The following is a 24,180-nucleotide window of genomic DNA, read 5'->3' as shown; positions in this document are numbered from 1 at the left end:
TGCTTCCAAATAAACCTGTTGGAATATAACCTGCTTTTGTGTGAAATTTACCTTTTGACATTGAGTAATTTTTCTCTGGTTGTGCTGTACCATAAACCCATACAGGGGCCTGCATGTGTCAATCTGGAGTGAACACAATTAATGAAAGACCTGTAAAGCTCCCTATCAGGAGGCAAGTTAGAGAAAGATTCATTCTGGGCTAATTGCAAATCAAGAATTCCTGTTCCAATGACTCCTATTGGAAAGTGTAACTCCACAGGCATTAGGCTGGTGTAAAAATCAGACTTGGTTCTATTGAAACAAGATCCAGGTACCTCTGTCAACACTCAGTCTGCATATTCAGTTAGGGCACTTATTGTCTGGGTTACAATGTCTCAGATAACTCAAAATCAAGGTCAAATCTAAAACAAAAGTGAACAGCATGACCAAAGTGCAAAGTTAGAAGTATGATTTATTTTGAACTACTTTGGCAAACAAAGTCGAGCAAATTCAGTTGGAATCAAAGTTAAAGGGTAGTCTTTCAAATATATTGTCGATAAATTTGTTTTGATTCACTCAAATTAAGTTTTCTGAAGTTTGTTTTAATTTTGTATGTGGTTAATTGCAGGTAAGAACAGAAAATTTTGAAATTTTGTTGTTCGTATATTTTTCAGAATAACTGTTGACAAAGTCATTTGACTTCATGTTTTACAAAGTTTTACTGATATATTATTGGACAGAGGGTGTTGTGTGATGTGGTAGCAACATGTTATCACAGTAACCTTGAGCAAACAGTATTCTAGTCACCTGCCAAGGAATTCCACACTTTTTTTTTTAACCTCTCCACAAAACACACTACAAAAAGCTGCATATTGCAACTAAACAAAGATGAACGAAGGAAAGGTTGCTGTGAGTCTGATATTTCACATCAGGAAAGTGAAATTGAGATTTCTTCAACTTAAAAAGCAAGTTATTTTATACTCAACATCATCGTAGATGAATATAGTGTCCTTAATACAATAAAACATGTCAAGGTACTTTACAGGAGTGTTGCAAAGCTGAATTAGAGACCCAGTCATATAAGACAATATTAGTGTAGATGGACAAATGCTTGGTCAAGGGGCTAGGTTGTAAGGAGCATCTTAAAGAAAGAAAGAACGATGGAGAGTTGGAGAAGTTTCAGGAGGAAAGTCAAGAGTATAAGACTTGTGCAGCTGAAGGTGTAGCCAGCAACAGTAGAGCAATTTAAAATTGACATTTGCTCAAGAGGTCAAATTAGTTGAATGCTGGTATCCTGGAGAGTTGTTGGACTAGATGAGAACACAGTGATAGGGAGAGTTATTGGAATATTTAAAAACAAGGATGAGAATTTTAAGAGCAAGATATTGCTTGACTAGAAGCAATGCTGTTCATTGAAGACAATACTAACAGGTGGACAGGATTTGGGCAGCTGAGATCTTGACGACCTCAAATTTATGGAGTTTAGAACATGGGAGCGGAGCCAAGAGATTGTTAGAGTAGTCACGTCTAAAGGCTACAAAGGCAAGAATGTAGGTTTCAGCAACAGATGAGCTGAGGTGAAAATAAGATCAGGTAAAGCTATGGAGTTGGAAATAGGCACTTTCAATGATCACATGAATATGTGGTCAGAATCTTATCTTTTGGGCAAATAGGACACCAAAGTTGCAAACAGTCTGGTTTAGCCTCAGCCAGTTGCTAGGGAGAAGGATGGAGTCAGTCGTTAAGTTTTGGAGTGGGTTCAGACTTTCAAATATTTAAGTGAAGGAAAGTTCTGCTCATTAAGTATCATACAATTAGGCTGATAATTTAGCATTATGCTGTAGCCAAGAGTGGTGCTGGTGACATAGAGTTGCATATTGTCAATATAAATATGAGAACTAACAAAGTGCTTTCAAATGATGTCAATGAGGAACCAGAAATTGGAGACCAGGGACAGATCTTTGTGAAATATCAGATATAATAGTGTGGGAATAGGAAGACAAACCACTTTGTGTGCTAGTTTTATTGTGGTCAGATGGATAAAAATTGATCTATGTGTAAGCAATCTCAACCAAGAATAGGCATTGGAGGACGATACAGAGGTCAACCATGTCAAAGACTTCAGGTGAGTGGGTTGAGAAGGGAAATTTTAACTTTGTCATAATCACAAAGGATATCATTTGTGACTATTGATAGGCCATTTTACTATGGAAAACAGAATCTCACACTAAGAAGAAATCCCTCAGTATTGCAGTAGAGTGATAAGTTAGTTTATATGATCAACAGTTATAATTGAGCTTTTATCCAAAGGTTGAATGATCCCTCTTCTCGGGACTTAATCCTGGAGGTCGGGATCAGGAAAGTAGCAGGGAACAGTCCAGGATAACATGCTGATATTTCTAACTGCAGGCAAAGTTACGCCCTAATTAGGGGTGACATCTCCAGACACACAGCATTATCCAGTGCCTGAGCAGCACTCACCATGTAAAGGGAGGTTGCTAGCTCAATGGAGGTGTGCTTTCTGCAGCAGACTAGGGAGGGGTTGTGAGGTATTAGAGCCATAGGCTCCAATTCTAAAGAGGGAGTCTCCGGGAAGCAGTAGGATTGGGGTCCCAGATGTTTATAATCTGTTCATCACTCAGATGAAAGGACCAAGTGAATTGTTGATTTGCTAACCCAACAGGTTGTGAGGAGGGCACATCACCTTTAGTCTATGTCCTCTTGTTCTTTATCTTTTAGAGTTTCTCCTTTTTTACTCTGTCTATCCTACTCATGGTTTTGAAAACCTCTAGTAAATCTCCTCTAGCCAACTTCTCTCCAAGGAGAATAGTCCCATCTTCTTTACTCTTTCCTCATAACTGAAGTTTCTCATTCCTGGAATCATTCTCGTAAATCGCTCCTATACTTTCTCCAATGTATTTGCAGGATTATATTCACTAGAGATTAGAACAATGAGAAACTACCTCATCTAAAAGGATGAGATACTAGTGGGTCTTCACAAATTAGAAAGGATGTTTCCCCTTTGCAGGAATCTAAAACAAGGGGGCATAATTTCAAATTGATGGATCCCCATCCAACAGAGAGATGGGGAAGATAATTTTCACTCAGAGGGTGGTTAATCTTTGAAATTCTCTACCCGGTGGAGGATGGATTATTGATAGAGTTTGGTCGTCAAAGAATCAAGCATTAAGGTGAACAGGAAAAATTGCAGTTTAGGCCATGTCAGATCAACCTTGGTATTATTGAATGCCGGAGGAAGTTGGAATGCCAACATGACCAATGTCAGATCTTATTTCTTATGTTCTTTAATGCCAAAACCTATAGGAAAGCTTTGCCTTTTCATATTCTGACTCAGGGTTGAGTGTGCTACTAGTGACGACTTTCATTTTTCAAATCAATATGATCTTGACTGTTCCGAATAGGATTCAGTTCGATGAGTGCAATTGGATCTTTAAGCATCAGGAACTAAGATTTCTCAAACTCACTTCACTTATGAACTTTACAATCATTAGACTGCTCTATACTCTAACCAGATCTTAGCCTGTTCCACTTTTATCAACTGACTACTGACTTTGATAAATAGGCTCTAAAGGTTAATTTTAATATTAAGCAACTTGATTTTTTTGCAGCATTGCTTATGGCTAGTGTGAAAGCTGGCTGTGATGTGAAGCTGTTAACCATGGCTTAAAAGCCCAGGGACTCTCTGTGGATCCATCAGCTTCGGACTAATCATCAACTTGATAACTGCAAGTGCGATTGGACTTTTTGAAGTGGGGTTGTATTGGGTTTTATGCACTTGAATTTCATGTTTGTTGTTATAAGAAGTTGTGTAGCTGAAGGCATGTGAATGTAGTAAATGTTTTCTTTTAATGAAGGAGAGTGTATTTTTTCCAATGTCATGAGTTCACAATAGACACCTTACTTAATCCTGCCCTTGATGGATAACGAATGAAGCGAAAGTGAGGACTGCAGATGTTGGAGATTAGAGTTGAGAGTGTGGTACTGGAAAAGTACAGCAAGTCAGGCAGCATCCGAGGAGCAGAAAAAAAATCGACGTTTCGGGCAAAAGCCCTTCATCAGGAGTGCATAAAGAGTTGACATTGTAGGTATAAGGGCAAAGGTTGGGAAGTAGAAGGATGGCACAAATCAGAACTAATTTGACATGGGGTTACCATATAGTCCAAGGAGATGGTCTATGGGGTATAGGTTGGCATGGAGAATGTGTGAGGCCGTGAGAATTACTTAGTTAGATGTGTGAGCAGCCATGACTCCAGATTTAGAGGTATGTGCTGGCATGGATTAGTATGGGAGATGGGTAAAGGAGTGTAGGTTGCATATGAGGAGACATAAAGCCATTACTGTGCTGGAGCACAGAGACAACCCTTCTGTTCTACTTGCCTCTATGTCTGGCAACCTCTGCTATTGTTCCTGGTTTGGGCAGCTCAACTCCCAGGGAGCAACTCCAACCTGGAGTGAAAATCCCAATTGCTAGGCTACCTTTGCTCCAGTTGGATTTCTGGCAATAGACTGTGCCAAGAAACTGTTTTCATAGACAGCATATCTGTGAAATAAATGGTGACTGCTCAGATAACACTTTGGGATACATGGCTTGATTGCTATACCAAATATGGAATAACAGAAACAGTACTTTATTCTTTTCTGTGATGTTGTTATTGCAGGTAAGAGCAGAAGCAGTTCTTCGGTTAAGAGTTAACCATTTTGCTGTGCGTCTAGACTCGCATTGTAGATCAGGTGAGAATGGCTGGGTTCCTTCACAAAAGGATATTAATGAACAAAAAAAACTATATATGGAGTTATCAATTTTGATGTAAGAGCTGTTAATAGTAATCAAAATGCATTATTTTACGCATATATTCTCTTTCACAGAATCTTACTTCAGAATCCTCTACATATGCGGTCAGTGCACAGAGCTAAAGGTGGGAACAGCATTCAGGAGAAGCATTTAAAATATTTGCCACTCCAGCCCTATCATTGCAATTGTGCTATACTATCTGTGAGGATGAGGTGCTGTAAGGCTCACTCCTGCATTCAGCAACTGCACTCCTGTATTTCATATTTCAGCAAGTTGGCAAATGAATTGAACTGCATACTTTATATCATTGCGGAGCCAAATCTGCTTTGTGTCAGTGATAACAGTTTATTACGTATAAATGACCCATTAAAAAATCCATTATTCTGTGAAAGATAGTCATTTTTTTCTTCTACAGACATGTAATGTGGAAATCAAGGCCTTTATAAATGATTCCAGAATTCACAGTGCTTTCAGAAGGGAATATTCACACAACAATGATCATACAGCTTTTGAGCATTAAACCCTGATGTTAAGCTTTATTGCAATAACAGTCAGATAGTGAATCCAGTCACATCAGATATGGTTGATCCAAACTGAATGCAATCTCCTCGGACTTATACATGACTGATAATATATCATCACAGCAATATGTCAGCTCATTTGACAGTTCGGGTTTTCAAATTTAAGTAACGTTAGCAATGCTGTCCCTGGTTATTGCCAGATCATATGCTAAGATTAGGGGGAGACCTTCATGAAAAGTGAAAATCTGACTAAAGTATTAACCAGTTACAAGGTACTGACTTGCCCAGATTCACATCTTGTGTATTACAGCTTTAAATTATGAGCTACGCATGCCTTGAGTTCCTCTCCCTGTGGAAAAATAATGGGAGAGAAATAGAAGATTATTTATATCGGTTTGATATAGATCTTAAACCCAGCAACTGGGAGCATATCTGATGTTAAATGTAGGAGTTAGCTAAATCCTTACTGTGGATGTATTACCTTCCTTGTGCAAAATGATTCCTGTCTTTTCCCGAGGTTTGGTCTTGTCACAACTGAATGGAACTACAGAGCAGCATGAATACGTTATAAAAATGTCATTTACTTTTCAACATTTGAAGGTGTAATTGCAGTGCTACGTTATTTACATGTCCAAATATGTTGACTTTATTATGTACTGAAACCACAGTAACAATTTTCAACTTGTGCATTTTAAACAGCAACTAATCATGACTGATCTGCAGGGTACAAACCTGCCATCCACTTTCAGATTCACCAGACTCTTCTTCCCACCCATATCACACTGCATTCCTGTTTGGTGGCCAGGCTTTCATGTACTTGGGCCTGACACTTTGGAATTCCCTCCTCAATCCTCTCCACTTCATTCTCGTTAGAACTTTCCTTTCTGACTGAGCTATTGGTCAAACAAATGTCCTTCAGTAGATAATATGCTGTAGTTTGTCTCATAATACTCCCATGAAGCATCTTGGGTTGTATTATTTGGGATATTTTATAATTATAAGTTGTTGTTCTGAACTTCACCTCTGGATTAAATCACTCATTTCAAGCTTCCCGTAACCAAGTGAACAGAGAGAACTGGTGAGACTGTAATCCTACAATGGCACTCAGTGAGGTGCTGGGTTACATTAAATTAATCAACCCAATTCTGAACAAAATAATAGGGCAAAATAATTTAGTGCACCAATAGTCTTGCTTCATAATTCAAGCCTCTTAATATATTCTGCAATTCCTTTGAAATAAACCCAACCACAATGTAACTATTAAGCTAGGATGATTCATTCACGAAGAATTTTCACACTTTCTCTCACTATTGTCTGCACTATGTGTGCACGAAGAATTTTCACACTTTCTCTCACTATTGTCTGCACTATGTGTGGATAATGCCACTGAGTAACAGGATGTGGTTGAGCATGGAATTCCCTCCCAATTGAGTTATAATCTCTATAGCGTGGTGTTTCTACTTGGGTAAAATCTAAAGAAGTATCTGATTCTTATCACCTGGGCTAAGTAGCAAAGAATGAGTCATTAGAACAGGTCACCTGCCTCTGATTTGGATGGAGTGTTTGGGAGACTTAAAAGAAGTGAAAGAATTATGTAGAACTTGCAGGATACAATCAGTCCAATTGTCCAATGTCAATATTTATACTCCATATGCGTGTCCACTCACTCCTCTTCCTCTAATCCCATCAGAATGTCCAGCTACTCAATTGACCCTTGTGTACTTATCCAGTTTCTCACTTAATTGCTTATGTTTGCTCTTAAGTCATAATGAACATTACGAGATAGGGTAATTGCTTGTGATACAAAACAAAACATAGCAGTGACAATTTTGTAGGACTCTGCTCCCAAAGTACAGTCAGGCAGGTGGGAGTGGATGAAGATTTCAACAGTGGATAAGGTGTGGTAAGGATAAAATCAAACATCGTTTGGAGGTAGAAATGGGGCACATTATTGATACCACATTGGTATGTGGTGAATTCACTCAGCTCAGGGTCAGATGTAACATTGAACTGCATATAGTTTTTTTCAGTTTCAGAAAACTACTAAGGAGAGAGACGGGATCGATGGTCAGGGACTAGAAAATGTTTTCACAGAATCCCTACAGTTTGGAAACAGGCCCTTTGGCCCAACAAGTCCATACCAATCTTCCAAAAAGTAACCTACCTAAACCCATTCTTCTACCCTATATTTATCCCTGACAAGTGCACCTAACCTACACACCCTTGAACACTATGGGCAATTTAGCATGGCCAATTCACCTAACCTGCACATCTTTGGATTGTGGGAGGAAACCCATGCAGACAAGGGGAAATCTGCAAACTCCACACAGACAGTCACCCAAGGCTGGAATTGAACCCAGGTCCCTGGCAGTGTGAGGCAGCAGTGCCAACTACTGAGCCAACGCGCTGAATTTGAAAACAACAGCTTCTGTTTTTCCAAATATTTAGACTGAAGAAATCTCTGCTTATCCAGTACTGAACACAGGGCAAGTAATCAGACAAATCACAGAATGATGGAGCAGTGAAGGGACTTAGAGGTGAGATTAAACTGGTTAATGACAGCCGACATGTAGAAACTGGCTCTGTGATCTTCGATACAGTTATCATGGGGAGGTGTGTAGATGAGAAACAGCAAGGATCCCAAGGATAGAACCAGTTGAGCTAAGGACAGCAATCAAAACTGATCATAGTTTATTTTTCTTTTAAAAATGCAATAGGAACATAGCAGCAAGTGTAAGCTATTCAGCCCCTTGAGCCTATTCTGCCATTGAATAAATTCAATAACAAAAAATTATCAATCTCAGATTTAAAAGGAAAGACATGTGAGATCTTAATGTCTTTCTCATGGGTGTCATTGAGTAGGTTAGGTTTAACAGAATTCTGTACTGTGAAAGTAAATGTGGTGTGTTATGTGAGAACTCCCAGATGTACATTATTAATAGTAGAATGAATTGTACCAGCAGGTTTTATAATGTAGCAGCAACAGGGATATGTCCAAAGGCCTTTAAACTTGGTTTAGTTCAAAGTTCTCAATTTCACTCTGAACTCCGATGGATTATTCACCGCATACTTTAGTGTAACATTGAAATCAGTTACTTTTCATTAATTTTTATTAATTATTTTCCTTTTTATTCCTCATTTTGGCTTTGATTTTCAAACATTTCATTTTGATCTGCTTTCATTTTGACAACAATGCAGACATTTGTCTCTTGCAAGATAAGTTCCCAATAAACAGTTCAATAACACTAAAGAAGCTGATCAATTAAAAGATCAGAAAGTCATGACTGCTGAACAACTTTATTTAATTCTGCCACGTGCTCTGGCTTATTTATTACAATATTTTGAAACTTATCCCTTTAGGTTTTCCTACATCATGCCACAATAAAGTTAAAGTCACCATAGCCCTAGAGGACCACAGAGCTGCTATCTTATTAGAGAGAGATGACTGGTGGCGTTTTAACCTGAGGGTCACCATGCCTCGGGCAAGGGTAGAGGTTAAGAAGGTCCTTCATGGTAACCTCAGTCAGTGTGTGAATTGAACCCATGCTTTTGGCATTTCTTTACATTGCAAACCAGCCATCCATGAGCTAAGCGAGCCCCACACGTTAATAGTTACTACTTTACTCCCCTGGGTCTATCATTGTCATTCTGAAACAGCTGCTAAGAGGCTTGATTGTAACAGCCCTGCAATGACTGCTCTCAGATTTTCCCTCAGGGTCTGTGGAGAAGCAGGTTTCTCATGCAGTAAATGTGAATTAATACAAAATTATTTTAGCTAAAAAACTGAAAGAAATAAAAGCCTGAAAATTCCAGCATACCACTGTGGCATAACAAATGTGGTAGGGTAGGACCTCTGTTACCATCTGCCCTTACCATAAACCTATCTTAAATTCATGATTATGACCTGGTGATCAGAAGAGAATTAAGTGACATGGTGCTTTACCATTGTGGTTGGGGTGGCAGGAGCACAGGGCAGTGTGGTGTCCACATATTCTGATAGCAGATTTAAAATATCTAGACACTAATCAACTATCTTTGACTGATTCATGATGGGACTCATCACTGTGGGCTCACTGAGAGACCTTTATGACAAGTTTGATCTTTACAATTCGCCATACAAAGAAATTAGGATCTCAATAACTCTGCCGCCATAATTTCACTGAGCGGGTTGGTGAAGAAGTTGATTTAGAATAAGCGTTTGTGGGCCTTCCATGGGGATTATTGACTGAGCCAACTGGGTTGGAAACCTGACAGCAACATTTTGCTGACCCTTCACTCCCATGTCATCCCCTATCAAAATGATGTGTAATTTTTAGGCCACAAAGTTTCCTGAAATTCAGCTCTGCATGAATTATATTGATTTAAACAATTATTGCAAGAAATGGGGCTGTGTAATGTCAATTTGGTTCTAATGTACAAATGGTTTGCAGACCTAGATGCTGCACAGCACTCTCATATGAAAAGTTAAGAAAGCAAGTGACAATCAACAATATCCTTAAGAAGTTCAAAACTAATCTATCCAAGTAAATTGTGTTCTAATCATCATATTCTTCTGCTGCTCTGCCTGTGGCTATGAATTCACATTCCTCTACATTATCCACCAGTCCATGAATAATGGAAAATTAAAATTTAGAGTGGTTGCCAAAATGGTTTGGTTTGTTCATTGTCAGCCCTGATAAGAGTATGCAAGTCTCCCAGTAGGTAAATAGTATAGTTATTTTCAAATCTACATCAATTTCTCACTTTTCCAACCATTTGGTAGAAAAGTGCTGGTGATTTCAGCAGCATTCTTTACAGCCTTACATCTCTGGAAGTAATTCTGTAGCCAGGTTCACAAGTCAAAATTGCTTTCTATTTCCTGTCAATTAATTTAACTGCTCCTCAGGGGAATGTAAAAGTCATGCTTTAAATGGTAGGTATTATGTACACAACAGGTCATTTAGAGCTCTTCTGTGTGAGTGAAGGTTTAAATGCAATGGCCTTTTTATCCTACAATCATGTTAGATACAGTAGTCAGGAAAATTAATGGCATGTTTTGAAGGAATACTTCAAAGATAATGGTAAATAAGCCCACAGTAGGGGTGGGGGTGGGGGCGTGGTGATGAGGGGCAGGGTGTGGTAGCCCCTCACTGTTGTGGGTGTAAGTTAATTCTGGTTTGCATTAAATGACTGTTGTTGCAAAGTCATCTGTAAATTATTTTAATGACAATAAAACTTTTTAAACTTTTCCATTTTTAAGATTGATAATGGCCTGTACAAATATGAAGATCATGAAAAAAAATTGATCAACTTATTCAGACTGAAAACTTTTTGGTGCTATAAAAGATTGCAAGCAGACAAAGGATTGCCTTTGTATTTTCCACTGAGATAAGAGGATGACAAAAAAAGTAATTATTCCTGTCTTTATTCTCTTCCATTGCCAATTCCTTAATCTTTTTTTCTTATTTCCATTCAGCATCATCATTGCCAATCACTGCCTTATGTCTTAACCTTGTACTCACTTTCTCTCTAAATTACAAGTATGGAAAAATTGGAATGAAAGCTTTTTCATATTTCTAGCTAAGATTTTGAACAATGGTGTTCATCTCCAGCAATCTCCTGACCACATTGTTTTCACTGGAATTGCACCTTGCATTATACAGTATTCATAAACCAAAGGTTAACGAGAAACTGCCATTATAGACAAATTCTACCTGGTACAGATGTGAATTTTATCATATTCAAGATATTACTGTACGTAATTATAGATATACCTCTGCATAAAAAAAATAATTCACTATATTTTAAAGAAAATCTTTATTTCAAAGCTAAACCTATATCTTTGATATTTGTTTGCTACAAACAGGGTGTATCAAGTTATAGTCAAAGACTTATCTAGACTTCGAACCACATGAAGTCATATACAAATGTCACACTTTGCGATGTACTCATGTGACTCATTTAACTTTCATCAGAGTTCAAAAAGTAATTTTATCACTGTGCATGTGCATGCACGCTAACTTAATCTTAACTGAGCATCTTGATGGGTGGAGCATTAATGTTGAATGAGTTGAAATAAGATAGCTTTTGAATTTTGTAAATTACATATACACACCAAACATCTAAAGATTGATTTCAATCAACTCATTTCTTGATGCTGCTGGTCATTATTTACTCAACATTTAAAATCTGAAGAATTGGTTTGCACTGATAAGATTGGTAGCATTCAGAAATCACACTGATGCTTACAGTCACATTTCCAGCAGGTCTATCAGCATAAGACTGATTTACTAAAGGGGCAAGTAGGGTAGCAAAGATGGATTAATGTCTTGGTAGTGAGCCAGTATCAAAACAACTGAGCCTCTTCACAATATATTTGAACATTTCTTACATGTTAGCTGACTTATACAGTCATGGAGTCATTGAAATGTACAGCACACAAACAGGCCCTTCGGATCAACTCATCCATGCCGACCAGATATTCTAAACTAATTTAGTGCCATTTGCCAGCACTTGACCCATATCCCTCTAAATCCTTCCCATTCACATACCCATCCAGATGCCTCAAATGCTATAACTGTACCAGTCTCACACCATACACGCAACACCCTCTCTGTGAAAAAATTGCCCTTTAGGTCCCTTTTAAATTTTCCCCTCTCACCCTAAACCTATGCCCTCTAGTTCTTGACTCCCCCACCCCAGGGAAAAGATGTTGTCTATTTATCCTATTCATGCTCATTATTTTGTAAACCTCTACAAGGTCACCCCTCAGCCTTCAACTCACCATGGCAAACAGCCCCAGCCTATTCACCCTCTCCCTATAGCTCAAATCCTCCAACCCTGGCAACATCCTTGTAAATCTTTTCTGAATCCTTTCAAGTTTCACAACATTGTTCCGATAAGAGGGAGACCAGAACTGTACACAATATTCCAACAGTGGCCTAACCAATGTTCTGTACAGCTGCAACATGACCTCACAACTCCTATATTCGATGCTCTGAACAATAAAGGAAAGCATACCAAATATCTTCTTGACTATCCAATCTACCTGCAACTTCAAAAATGAGATAATGAGAGTCCAGAGACAGTATATTTCTGTTAGGGTTAAAGGCAAGGCTGGTAGGTGTAGGGAATGATGGATGACTAGAGAAATTGAGGTTTTCGTTAAGAAAAAGAAGGAAGCATACGTCTAGTACAGACGGCATAGATCGAGTAAATCCTTTAAAGAGTGTAAAGGCAGTAGGAGTATACAGCACTTTAGAGGGAAGTCAGGAGGGCAAAAACGGAACATGAAATCGCTTTGGCAAATAGGATTAAGGAGAATCCAAACGGATTTTATAACTACAGTAAGGACAAAAGGGTAACTAGGGAGAGAATAGGCCCCCTCTAAGATCAGCAAGGCAGCCTATGCGTGGAACTAAAGGTGATTGAGGAGATGCTAAACGAGTATTTAGTACGTGTTTACTGTATAAAAGGGCATGGATGATATAGAATGTGGGGAAATAGACGGTGACAATTTGAAAATGTCCTTATTACAGAGGAGGAGGTGCTTGATGTCTTAAACGTATAAAAGTGGATAAATCCCCACGACCTGATTGGGTGTACCCTAGAACACTGTGGGAAGCTGGGGAAGTGATTGTTGGGCCCCTTGTTGAGATATTTGCACTATATTGATGTATATGACAAACATTTTCTGTTTTGAGTTTAGATATTTTGCATTTGTCTCCACCACGTCCTCTGGCAGCTCATACCATACACGTAACACCCTCTGTGTGAAAATGTTGGCCTTTAGGTCCCTTTTAAATCTTTCCCCTCTCACCTTAAACTTATGCCCTCTAGCTCTACACTCCCCCACCCTAGAGAAAAGACACTGTCTATTTACCCTAATTGTGCCCCTCATAATTTTGTAAACCTCTATAAGGTCACCCCTCAGCCTCTGACGCTCCAGGGAAAACAGCCCCAACCTATTCAGGCTCTCCCTACAGTGCAAATCCTCCAACTCTGGCAACATCCTTGTAAATCTTTTCTGAACCCTTTCAAGATTCACAACATCCTTCCTATATGAGGGACATCAGAATTGCACACAATATTCTAAAAGTGGCTGAAACAATGCACCGTACAGCCACAACATGACCTCTCAACTCCTGTACTTAATGCTCTGACCAATAAAGGAAAGCATACCAAACACCTTCTTCACTATCCTATCTATCTGCGATTCCACTTTCAAGGAGCTATGAACCTGCACTTCAAGGTTTCTTTGTTCAGCAACATTCCCTAGGACCTTACCACACAGTGTATAAGTCCTGCCCTGAATTGCATTTCCAGCACCTCGCATATATCTAAATTAAGCTCCATCTGCCACTTCTCGGCCCATTCGATTAAGATCCCATTGTAATCTGAAGTAACCTTCTTCACTGTCCACTACACCTCCAATTTTGGTGTCATCTGCAAACTTACTAATTGTACCTCCTATATTCACATCCAAATCAATTATTTAAATGACAAATCAGTGGACCCAGCACTGATCCTTGTAGCACATCACTGGTCACAGGCCTCCAGTCTGAAAAACAACCCTCCACCACTACGCCCTGTCTTCTAACTTCGAGTCAATTCTGTATCCAATTGGCTAGTTCTCCCTGTATTTCATGTGATCTAACCTTGCTAACCAGTCTACTAGGAGGAACCTTGTCAAACACCTTCTGGAGCTTTAATGGTTTAATTCCCTCGAAGATGTAATTAATGGCCAGTGGTTGCTTCATTTTGATATTTTATTGCTGGGATCTGCAAATTCGTGTATAATTTTTAAAAAACATAATGTCACTGACTTCTCTCCACAATTTATGAAACAACTCATCTGGCGTTCCAACACAACATTGAAATGAGATGACAAACAGTAGGTTTTCATCAAGCACTGAGCAACTGTAATCTTTCAGGTGATTTGTTCTCCTTGCTAAGACAAGGAAAGTCCTTGAGAGAATGGTGCTGATCTGGTAAACACCTTGTTAAAGGAAGGAAAGCGGGCCTGAGACGGAGAATTCTTTCTGTTGTAATGGAATAGAACCCATTGTTGTACTGCAAACCAATGTATAATGAGTGTGGTATACTGCCTTCCACAAAAGGAGTATGAGAATCCCATTTGTGGCATCCAGCCAAACAAATGGCTTCAACACTTGAGTAATTTAAACTTTATTTTAAAGCCTTGGCAGAATGTTCCTCTCTTGCTCAGAGGGGTGCTAGGGTCATTGGAAACGTCAAGGGTCAGCTCAAGCAGCAGTATCCCTATATCCATGAAGCTACTTAGTGATATTGTGCCCAAAGTGGCACCCAATGCCCATCTGATGCATGCCAACTAACTACCCATATAGTAAAGTCCATCGAGGGTGTGGCCAGGAGATGATCTCAAGGAATTTCTTGACTCAGATAAACGGAAACCCTAAAATTAGCTGATATTCAAACTTTTATTGCAGCTTTTCATTACACATATGAGGCACCAATTACCAGTACCTCTCCTTCCTGCTTACTGACCACTAAGCACTACCCTCTCCAGTCCTGACTAGATTCAAGCCTATTGAGAAAGCAAAGAATATTGCAAGTAACAGATCAGTAGGACAGGTATGGTACTTGCCAATAAAGCACTAATGTTGGAAAACAGATTTAAAGAGACCTTTTGTTCATGTTCATCTTTCTATGTTTGGTTATTTATCTCTCATTAATTTTTATCGCAAAACTATAATCTTTCAGGCGATTTGTTCTCCTTGGTGAGACTGGGAAAATCCTTGTGAGAGTAGCGCTGACCTTACCTGATAAGGCAAGGAGAGGGGACCTACGATGGAGAATTCCTCCTGTTGCAATGGAACAGAACCCACTATTGTATTGCAAACCAGTGTACTGAGTGAGTGACTTTGAAAATAATATTGATATTGGTCCATGCTGCATTGAAAGTTCTGCTGAATAATTTAGTCTTATTTGACCAGAGGGCGATGCAAAAATAGAGCAGTGCAAAACTGCTTTCAACTGTGGTGCATAAAACTTGGCTAAACAGCAAGTTATTTATTCCTTATCACAAAAGTTGTGGTTTAGAAACATTTACTTCTTTAGTTCTTTCAATTTTCCAATTCCATTCTGATGCCAAAAAATAGTATGTAGTCTTACCAAGGTCAGAGAGCAGAGTTACCAACAAACCACAGCTGCCTGGTCTTAATGGCTGTGACATGTTTGCTGAAATCTCTCTGATGTGACACGAGAGTAAGATGTCCTGCCAAATTAGTCACTTTCATGTGTTCAGCTTACCTGGCAGAAATTTTGCTATTTTAGTCACAGAATGAATTCATCTTTTGATCATACAGTGGCCACTGAATGTATTAAAGGTTTTAAATGCCATGAGGATAGATTAAATTATTTAGATTGTGGTGTTGACTTGTTTTAAGACTAGACTTTCATCTTAATGTATGTCAGGTAAATACATCTGGAGACTTTGCTGAAGGTGACGACTAGAGAAACAATAATAAAGCAATTTAATCATTGGAGGTACTGAAATACTCAGATACTGTAGCTGCCCCTGCCCACACTAAGCAAGATTTGGATAACATCCAGGTTAGGCTGATAAATAGCAAGTTTGATTCCTACTTCACCAGTGCCAGAGAATGACTATCTCCAACAAGGGAGATTCCAACCATTTTCCCTTAACAGTAATACTAGTGAATATCACCGAATTTCCCCACCATTAACATCTTGATGTTTGATATTAACCAGAATGTTAACTAGGTCAGCTATTAAAATGAAATAGCTACAAAATCAGGTCAGTGTTTGGACTTCTGCAGCAGGTAACTCACCCCCCAACTCCCCAAAGCCTGCTCACCATCAACAAGGTACAAGTCAGGAGTGTGATTAAATGCACTCTCTTGCCTGCTGAGTAATACTCCACTCAACCATCAGGACAGATCAGCCTACTTGATCAACACCCCATCCACCAGCTTGAATGATCACTTGCTCCACCATCAATGTACAGAGGCCCAACAGGATATACCAGCTGAAAGCTGCGTTGCAGCAATTCATTCGTTGACAGCACCTTGTAAAGCTATAGTCATGCCACCTACAAGAATAGTGGGAATACCATTCTGCAGAAGGTTGGGAATACCAATCACTGCAAGATCCCCTCCAAGCCATGTACCATTGTGACATGGAACAAATCATTGTTTCTTCATTGTGATCCAGTCAATAGCCTGGAACCACCCAGCACTTTAGAAATATCTAAATCGGATGGACCACAACATCGCAAGAAGGCAGTTCACCACTTCTCTCTCAAGGGTAGTTAGGGAAGGGTAGCAAATGCAATGCTTTCCTGATAATGATAACATCCCACAAAAGGATTTTAAAAAAAATTAATGCTCTTTTATCATTGATAATTCAGGGAATCCATAATTAGTTGAGCTTTCATGCAAAGAAATAGATTCATGCAATTTCTTTTCCAGATCTATGACTCTATGTGAGTTTGATAGGCCAGGTTAAATGCAAGGAGCAATGTAGCTGCAGCCCGGTTAAGGTTTCTTCCTTCAATTCACATCCAATCCAATATGTTAGGAGGCACACGCCTCCAACAATGGGCTGAAACTGACAATCAGCTTGGTGCCTCCCAAACAATAATGCATTGAAGACTGGGCTAACCTGGCAGACAGAGGACATAAGAGAAACTGGTGCACTTCCATTTCACAGTCCCAATTAGAAGAATACACAGAAAATATGAAAATGTAAAAAAAAAGTTTGCCAACACAGCCAGTATTATAAGACAGTTCTATAGTGCTATAAACAAGGGTACAAAAACTTAGAAGGTATTAAGGAAACATTTTACAAGAACTTGTAAACTGAAAATAAATGAGGAGAGTTGTTTTATAGCGTTATGTTGCTAATTTCTCAAACATTCCCTACAGAACAATTGTTATACATCCTACTGAACCTTCTTCACAGTAACATTAAACAATTCTAAAAATCTACTGATATGCAATCATACAGGAGGGATCAAGATTTATGATTCAGAAATTTGAGCTTTAAAAGGACAGAAATCTTCAAAGTAAAAACAAGAAATGAATAGATTCTAACATCCACATATTCCAGGGCAGTCTATGAATGTGTGTGTGTGTGTGTGTGTGTCCGTCTTCCCTGGTGAGAGATTGAAATGCTTCCTTGGTGTCCTCTTCATCTTAGTGTTGTCCCAACAATGACCTCTGTTCCTGATGATGCTACTCAGGTGACTGAGCTATTCCCACTTCAATTAGAAGGTGGGTAGTCATCGTATAAAGGGATAGCAAGCCCAGCAGCAGCAAGATAGTTATCTGATGGATGTAAAATATGGAGTAGCAATCCTGCAAATGGCTGAGACTGGATAGTTCATGACTTTTACATCCATCATCAGGGTCTCCACCAAATGAGCACAGAAATGAACCATGAAACTGCCTGACTACTAGAGAATTAATTCTGCTTGGATGTTTTCATCATTGAATATAATTAAATATCTCTTTGCTATGATAAAATGTAAAAATTGTAAACATTACAATGACAAAGTAAAGCAAAAAATAAGTAATTGTATTATTTATTTCTAGTATAGGATCTCCATGAATAAGTAGCAGAAACTAGCAAACTCAAACTCTGTTACTACACAAGTAGAAAAACAAACATGGTTTTGGACTGTGCCCAAAAGACTCTTGCTGGCTTAAAGCTGCTCAGTGTAACTATAAAAATCTTCATGCTCATTAAAATTTTACTATACAGCATTTTTCAGTATTCTAGGAAGCATTGCAACAGCACTTTTTTTTAACAATTCTGAACATTTCTGATGTGGCGTTAAAATTATTGGATTTTTGTACTGATTTCTGTTTAGCTCCTTAATTTGTTATATAATGAAATGCATGTCTGTAGTTTTGCCCCACATAGAAACAAAGATACCATCATTTTTGCAAGTTTTCTAAATTTAAACTCAACAAAGTCAAATCCACAAGTACGCAATGCCTTGACTAACATCACTGTCCTAACACTTGAACATCAGGGAGTATTTTGTTGATTATTTCAGCAACTTATCGAAAACTTTTACTTTACATAGATTATCATCAATATTTAGAAAGAATTAACATTAAATAAAGCAGAAACTGAGTTTGTGCTTCAATATCAGAAAAATTGGAGCCACATATATGTCCATGATAGTGTAAACATTTTAATACTCTTCTGTGATACACTTTTAGGCTTGAAAAAAATGTTCATTAATCTCTGGGATTCTGCCCTAATGCCTGATAATGTTATTTTTTATAGTTTTAAACATTTACGCTGAGAATAAAGAATAATTTAGGGGTCATCCTTAAGAGTCATTGTTTTGATTAGAATGCTTCAAGCACATTGGCTTTTCCTTTTCGCAAGTGCATACAATTAAAACTGATGTAAATTTACTGTTTGTGCACATTTGTAAAATGGAGGCATGCTGATGCATATCATTGTTATATTGATCAGAATATACACAAGAATACCAAATGCCAAAGGGAACACCAATTTATATTGCATGAGAAAAAGGTGTTGATTTGTTGCAAAGTGGGCTTTAATTAATCCAGACATGTCACAGAGAATGCATCAATGAGCTACCACCCCTAGGTTTTTGTTTTATTCCAAATCTCAAAATGCCTGAAAATGTTTTCCTGCCTGGTAGAGGACAGGTGTTTGAGATTTAATATATGTAGCTTCAAGAAAACATAAATGAATTGGGTGGCACAGTGGTTAGCACTGCTGCCTCACAACGCCAGAGACCCGGGTTCATTTCCCGCCTCAGGCAACTGTCTGTATGGAGTTTGCACATTCTCCCCATATCTTGAGAGTTTCCTCCCACAGTCCAAAAATGTGCAAGTTAGGTGAATTGGTCATGCTAAATTGCCCGTAGTGTTAGATGTAGGGGAATGTGTTTGGGTGGGTTGCTCTTTGGAGGGTCGGTGTGGACTAGTTAGGCCGAAGGGCCTGTTTCCACACTGTAAGCAAAGTAATCTAATCTAATTATATTGCAAACCTTAAATTGGTTATTAGTGTAATTCTTAAAACACTTGGAGTTGATCAGCAATTGCCATCCAATTGCAGAATATTTTCTAACATCAAGCATTATGTTGTGCGTTTTGGAAGGACAAATTGGTTAAGTAGTGTCAGTGTTTACCTTTTGTGATAGCCATGAGGAGGTGCTGTTTGATTTGACTTGCTGGTCATTGGGAAGTAGACTCTACATAATTGGCATCAAATCAGCAATGAAATTCACACACCATATTACTAATTTGTATAACAGGCAGAGTAATGCAATGCCATGTAATAACTAACTTTACCTGTTGCTCACATCTTTCAGTTATCTTACCTTCTAGAGCAATATTCAGGTAGAGTGGGCACTTGCTAGCTCTCAGTGGAGCACCACCTTCCCCACTCTCTCATCTGCAGCCCACAAGCAACATAAAAGGGTCTTCTTCTCCATATCCCAAAACCATTCCCACAGCACTGTCTGCCACTGAGTCAATACTGAATGCAGCAGGATCAATTGGCAGGATGGAAAAGCTGGCCACTGGCCTTGCCATCATGAAATTAATCTGGATGTAAGTGGGAATGTGATGGAGACCCCACCCAGCAGCCTCTCGCTTAATGAAATGTCGCCTCATCACCAATTCACCATCAGGGAAGTGTAGCAGGGAAGAACAGAAGATTCCACCCTATATCTCTACAGTTAACTGATGACAATGATCCACAGGCATCTGTTCCAGATACATGCTTCACATTATGAAGAAAATACATGAGAAGGTACTGCTCCTTGTTTAGTTGTTAAAGTTATTATTGACTACAAAAATGCAGCCTGGTAATCAGTGTAATACAAGTTGACTGAGACTGTACATGAATTGCATGATCTAAGACATGGTCAGATGAGCTTTGTTGTGAATTAATGCACTGTTTCCTGAAGATATGCAAAAAACGTGAATATAGGATGAAAGATGTCAATTAGCAATCTCAGAAGGATTAAGAACAACTCTTGAAAGTTTGCTGAGTGTTTTCAAAGACTGAAATGATTACTGCTCAAGGGCACTTTAAAATCCACCAAGATATCTAATTTTTAAAGAAACCATCTTTGGAATATTGTTTACAATATTCTGAACCCTGTTTTAAAAGGATTTTAGTGAGAGGGGTACAGTGAAAAGTACCAATGCTATTCCAATATTTCTGACAGTGGGAATCTTACCGACTGTATCTTCAACAGGAGGCTAGTAGAGGAAAATAAATGACCATTCTTATCTTCTGTCTGAGAGTCACACTGATTTCTCACTAACAGAAGCAGAAGATTGGAATAATCCCAAGTTAGGTCTAACTCGTTGACAGCTGACTCATAAATAAGGCTGACAAATATGATTCTGCAGCTTTTCACAGGGATTTGTATTAGATTTCTTGCTATTATGCTTTGTCCATCAATGATTTATACTTAAATTTAGGGGACACGATTAAGTTGAAATGATCATGAAGTTTGCAGGTAGCACGAAAATTGATCATGTGATTGATAGTGATGGAGAACTCTGTAAATATTGGTGGATGAGTCAAGGTCTAAAGAAGTGACAACTGGAATTCAAACCAAGATATGTGAGGTAATGATTCTGAGGATGGTAAAAAGGGATGGAAATAATTAAAGACAATCATTGATAGGCTATTGAGACATTTAGAGCAGGGTTCTAGATGTCTGTCTCCACAGATCCCTAAAAACAGAAGGGCAGTCAGATAAGGCAATTGAGAAGGTAAATGAGATACTAGCCATTATGTGCTGAGGTCCAGAATATTATGTCATATATTATGTTTAAACTGCACAAAAACCAGTGAGATTGCAACTAGAATAGCATGGACAGTTCTGATCCCCGCAGTACAAGAAAAATGGTATCACAGAAGAGAGATTTACGAGAATGTCACCAGTTTGAGAATTACATTGACAAGGAAAGTGTGGAGGAGCCCTGATTATTTTACTTGGAATTCTGAAGAAGCTGAGGGTATCTCAAAGTCAGAGCATCTACCTACTGGTTCCTGCTCACCACTTGTTCCTCCACCTTGAATACCCAGCACCAGCATTTCAGAGCACATCCATAGGCAGGAGTCAATGCACCACACATCAAGGTCACTGGTATCTAAGACATATCAGCTTTCCTGCATCATCAGGGTACATCTCTGATCCATTTAAGTATGCTTTTGCATTTCTATGCTTCACTCTGGGCTGCAAGAGGCTAGAGAAGAAATTGCGGGGGCCCTATCTGATATCTTTGCATCCGGAAGGTCGCGCAAGACTGGAGGTAGCGAATGTTGTGCCATTATTCAAGAAGGGCTGCAAAGGAAAGCTTAGGAACTATAGACCAGTATGCCTAACAACTGTGGCGGGTACGCTACTTGAGAAGATTCTGAGCGATAAGATATACATGCATTTGGAAAGATAGGGTTTGATCAGGAATAGTCAGCATGGCTTCATGAGTGGGAGATAATGCCTCACAAATTTGTTAGAGTTCTTTGATGAAGTTACCAGGGAGGTTGAGAAGGGCAGGGTTGTAGATATAGTCTATATGGATTTCAGTAAGGCCTTTGATAAGGTTCCACATGGTAGGTTGCTCTGGAACGTTACAGTGCATGGAATCCAGGGGGACCTGGCAAATTGGATACAAAATTGGCTTGATGGAGGAAGCAGAAGGTAATAGTAGAAGGATGCTTATTAGACTGGAGGCCTGTGACTAGTTGAGTGCCTCGTTACTGGGCCCATTACTGTTTGTTATCTATAATCAATGATTTGGATGAGAATGTACAAGGCATGATTAGTAATTTTGCTGATGACACTAAAATAGGCAGTATTGGACAGTGAGGAAGGCTATCAGAAATTTCAGCAGGACCTTGATCAACTGGGGAAGTGGGCCGAGAAATGGTAAATGGAGTTTAATGTAGATAAGTGTGAGGTCTTGCATTTTGGAACGTCAAATCAATGTAGGAGTTTCATGGTGAATGGTGGGGCCAGAAGGAGTGTAGTGGAACAGAGGGATCTTGGAGATCACATTCACAGTTCTCTGAAAGTGGAGTTACAGGTAGACAGGACAGTGAAGAAGGCTTTTGGCACACTGGCCTTCATCGGTCAGGGCACTGAGTATATAAGTTGGGATGTTATATTGCAGTTATAAGGATATTTGTGAGGCCGTACTTGGAGTATTATGCTCAGTTTTGGTCACCTTGCTATAGGAAGGATGTTATTTGACTGGAAAGAGGACAGAAGAAATTTACAAGAATGTTGCCTGGACTCAATGGTCTGCGTTATAGGGAGAGGTTGGACAATCTAGAACATTTTTCTTTATAGTGTCGGAGACTGAGGTGGGACCTTATAAAGGTGCAGATAGGGTGAACGCACTTAGTCTTTTTCCCAGGGTTGGGAAATCGAGGACTAGATAGTATCAGTTTAAGGTTAGAGGGGAAAGAATAAAAGGGAACCTGAGGGGCAACTTTTTACACAGAGGGTGGTATGCATATGGAATGAGCTGCCAGCAGAAGTGGTTGATGTGGGTACATTAACAACATTTGAATGGCATTTGAACAAAATACATGGATTGGAAAGGATCAGCAGAATATAGGCCGAGTGCAGGCAAATGGACTTAGCGTGGTCGGACATTTTGGTCTGCATGGGCCTAATGGTCTGTTTCCCTTCTGTAGGCCTCAATGACTCTACGGACTGCACCAGCACCATTTACTGTATTACTGCTGCAAGGATACTTTGCATGGTGGGATGGGCACCAATCCCAGGGAGTGGACCAGACTGCATCACAGGGCTGCTGGCTTGCTACCTTGGTACTTGTGCTCTTTGCATCTACCTGGGTGCTCACTGTATCTGTGCCTTGCCATTCTTCATCTTTTTGCATGTTGGCTCCTTAGCCAGAGCTTAAAGGTTCTCAGTGGTTTTGTCAAGCCAAGCTGCTTAGCCCAGACTCAAACCATGCAACTTGTCATGCTTCTCAGTCATCATTTATCAAAGGGGTGGGAATGTCACTGTACAGCACTGAGCTGATTTAGTGTTATACATGAACCATGTGTTAGTTGCATATGTGCCAAAGAAACTGCATCTGCTTCAGACAGGTGGAGTGACCCTCAATGAATTCCAGGGTAGCACCTTACAAGCACAAATCTCTGGTACTATAGTCAAGGAGAGCCTCTGATAGTAGTCCTGGGGTAATCAAGGTCAGGATCTTTCCATTGCAGAATGTGAAGAGCAGAATAGCAGGCACCCCAAGATTGCTAAGTGAGAAATCAATATAAAACTTGTCTATGTTTTGCACTTTCACTATTGCAATCCATAAAAAGCTATTTCTCCACTTGTGATCACCACAGTTTACCCTCAACCACTTTTGGAATGTTGCTGTCCTGGGTGTGGAAAGACCTACTATCCTGCATTTTTATACATGCTGTACTCTTTGAAAGTAATCGCACTTCAACAATTAAGGTAAATAGTACCTAATAAATCCAATATGTGGATCCTATTGTATTTAGCGAAACCTCACAAGATATTTCTTGGAGAACTTCAACAGTAAAAATATCGACTGGAACCAGAATGCTTAACATTTGGGATTACAGTGCATTGAAAAGGACAAGCTTCAAATAAATGCTGACTAAACAGCAAAGAAAATGAAAATAAATTAAGAGCATGCTGCAGCTAATGCATTGTTATGGTCATCAAGATTCAATTACTCAAGTTTGGGCTGCTGCATTTTTTTTCCATGCTGGCTCATGCTGATTATACTCTAGCTGGGAGTCAGTGTTCAGTTTGAAACACCTGGCTTTGGAATTTTACTGTATGACTCCTAGTCAAGAACTGATCATTTAATGTTAGTG

At 39.2% G+C, this 24,180-nt stretch overlaps 1 protein-coding gene across 1 annotated transcript in view; it reads right to left on the bottom strand.

Annotated features, from left to right (window-relative positions):
* The window catches only part of LOC132816501 (FRAS1-related extracellular matrix protein 2-like), a 229,101-nt gene that overhangs the window by 46,182 nt on the left and 158,739 nt on the right, over positions 1-24,180 (bottom strand). The window lies entirely within an intron of this gene.

Source organism: Hemiscyllium ocellatum, chromosome 6 (assembly GCF_020745735.1).
Source record: "Hemiscyllium ocellatum isolate sHemOce1 chromosome 6, sHemOce1.pat.X.cur, whole genome shotgun sequence".
NCBI lineage: Eukaryota > Metazoa > Chordata > Chondrichthyes > Orectolobiformes > Hemiscylliidae > Hemiscyllium > Hemiscyllium ocellatum.
Note: the sequence above shows the minus strand (reverse complement) of the source record. Positions and strands in the feature narration are given on the sequence as shown.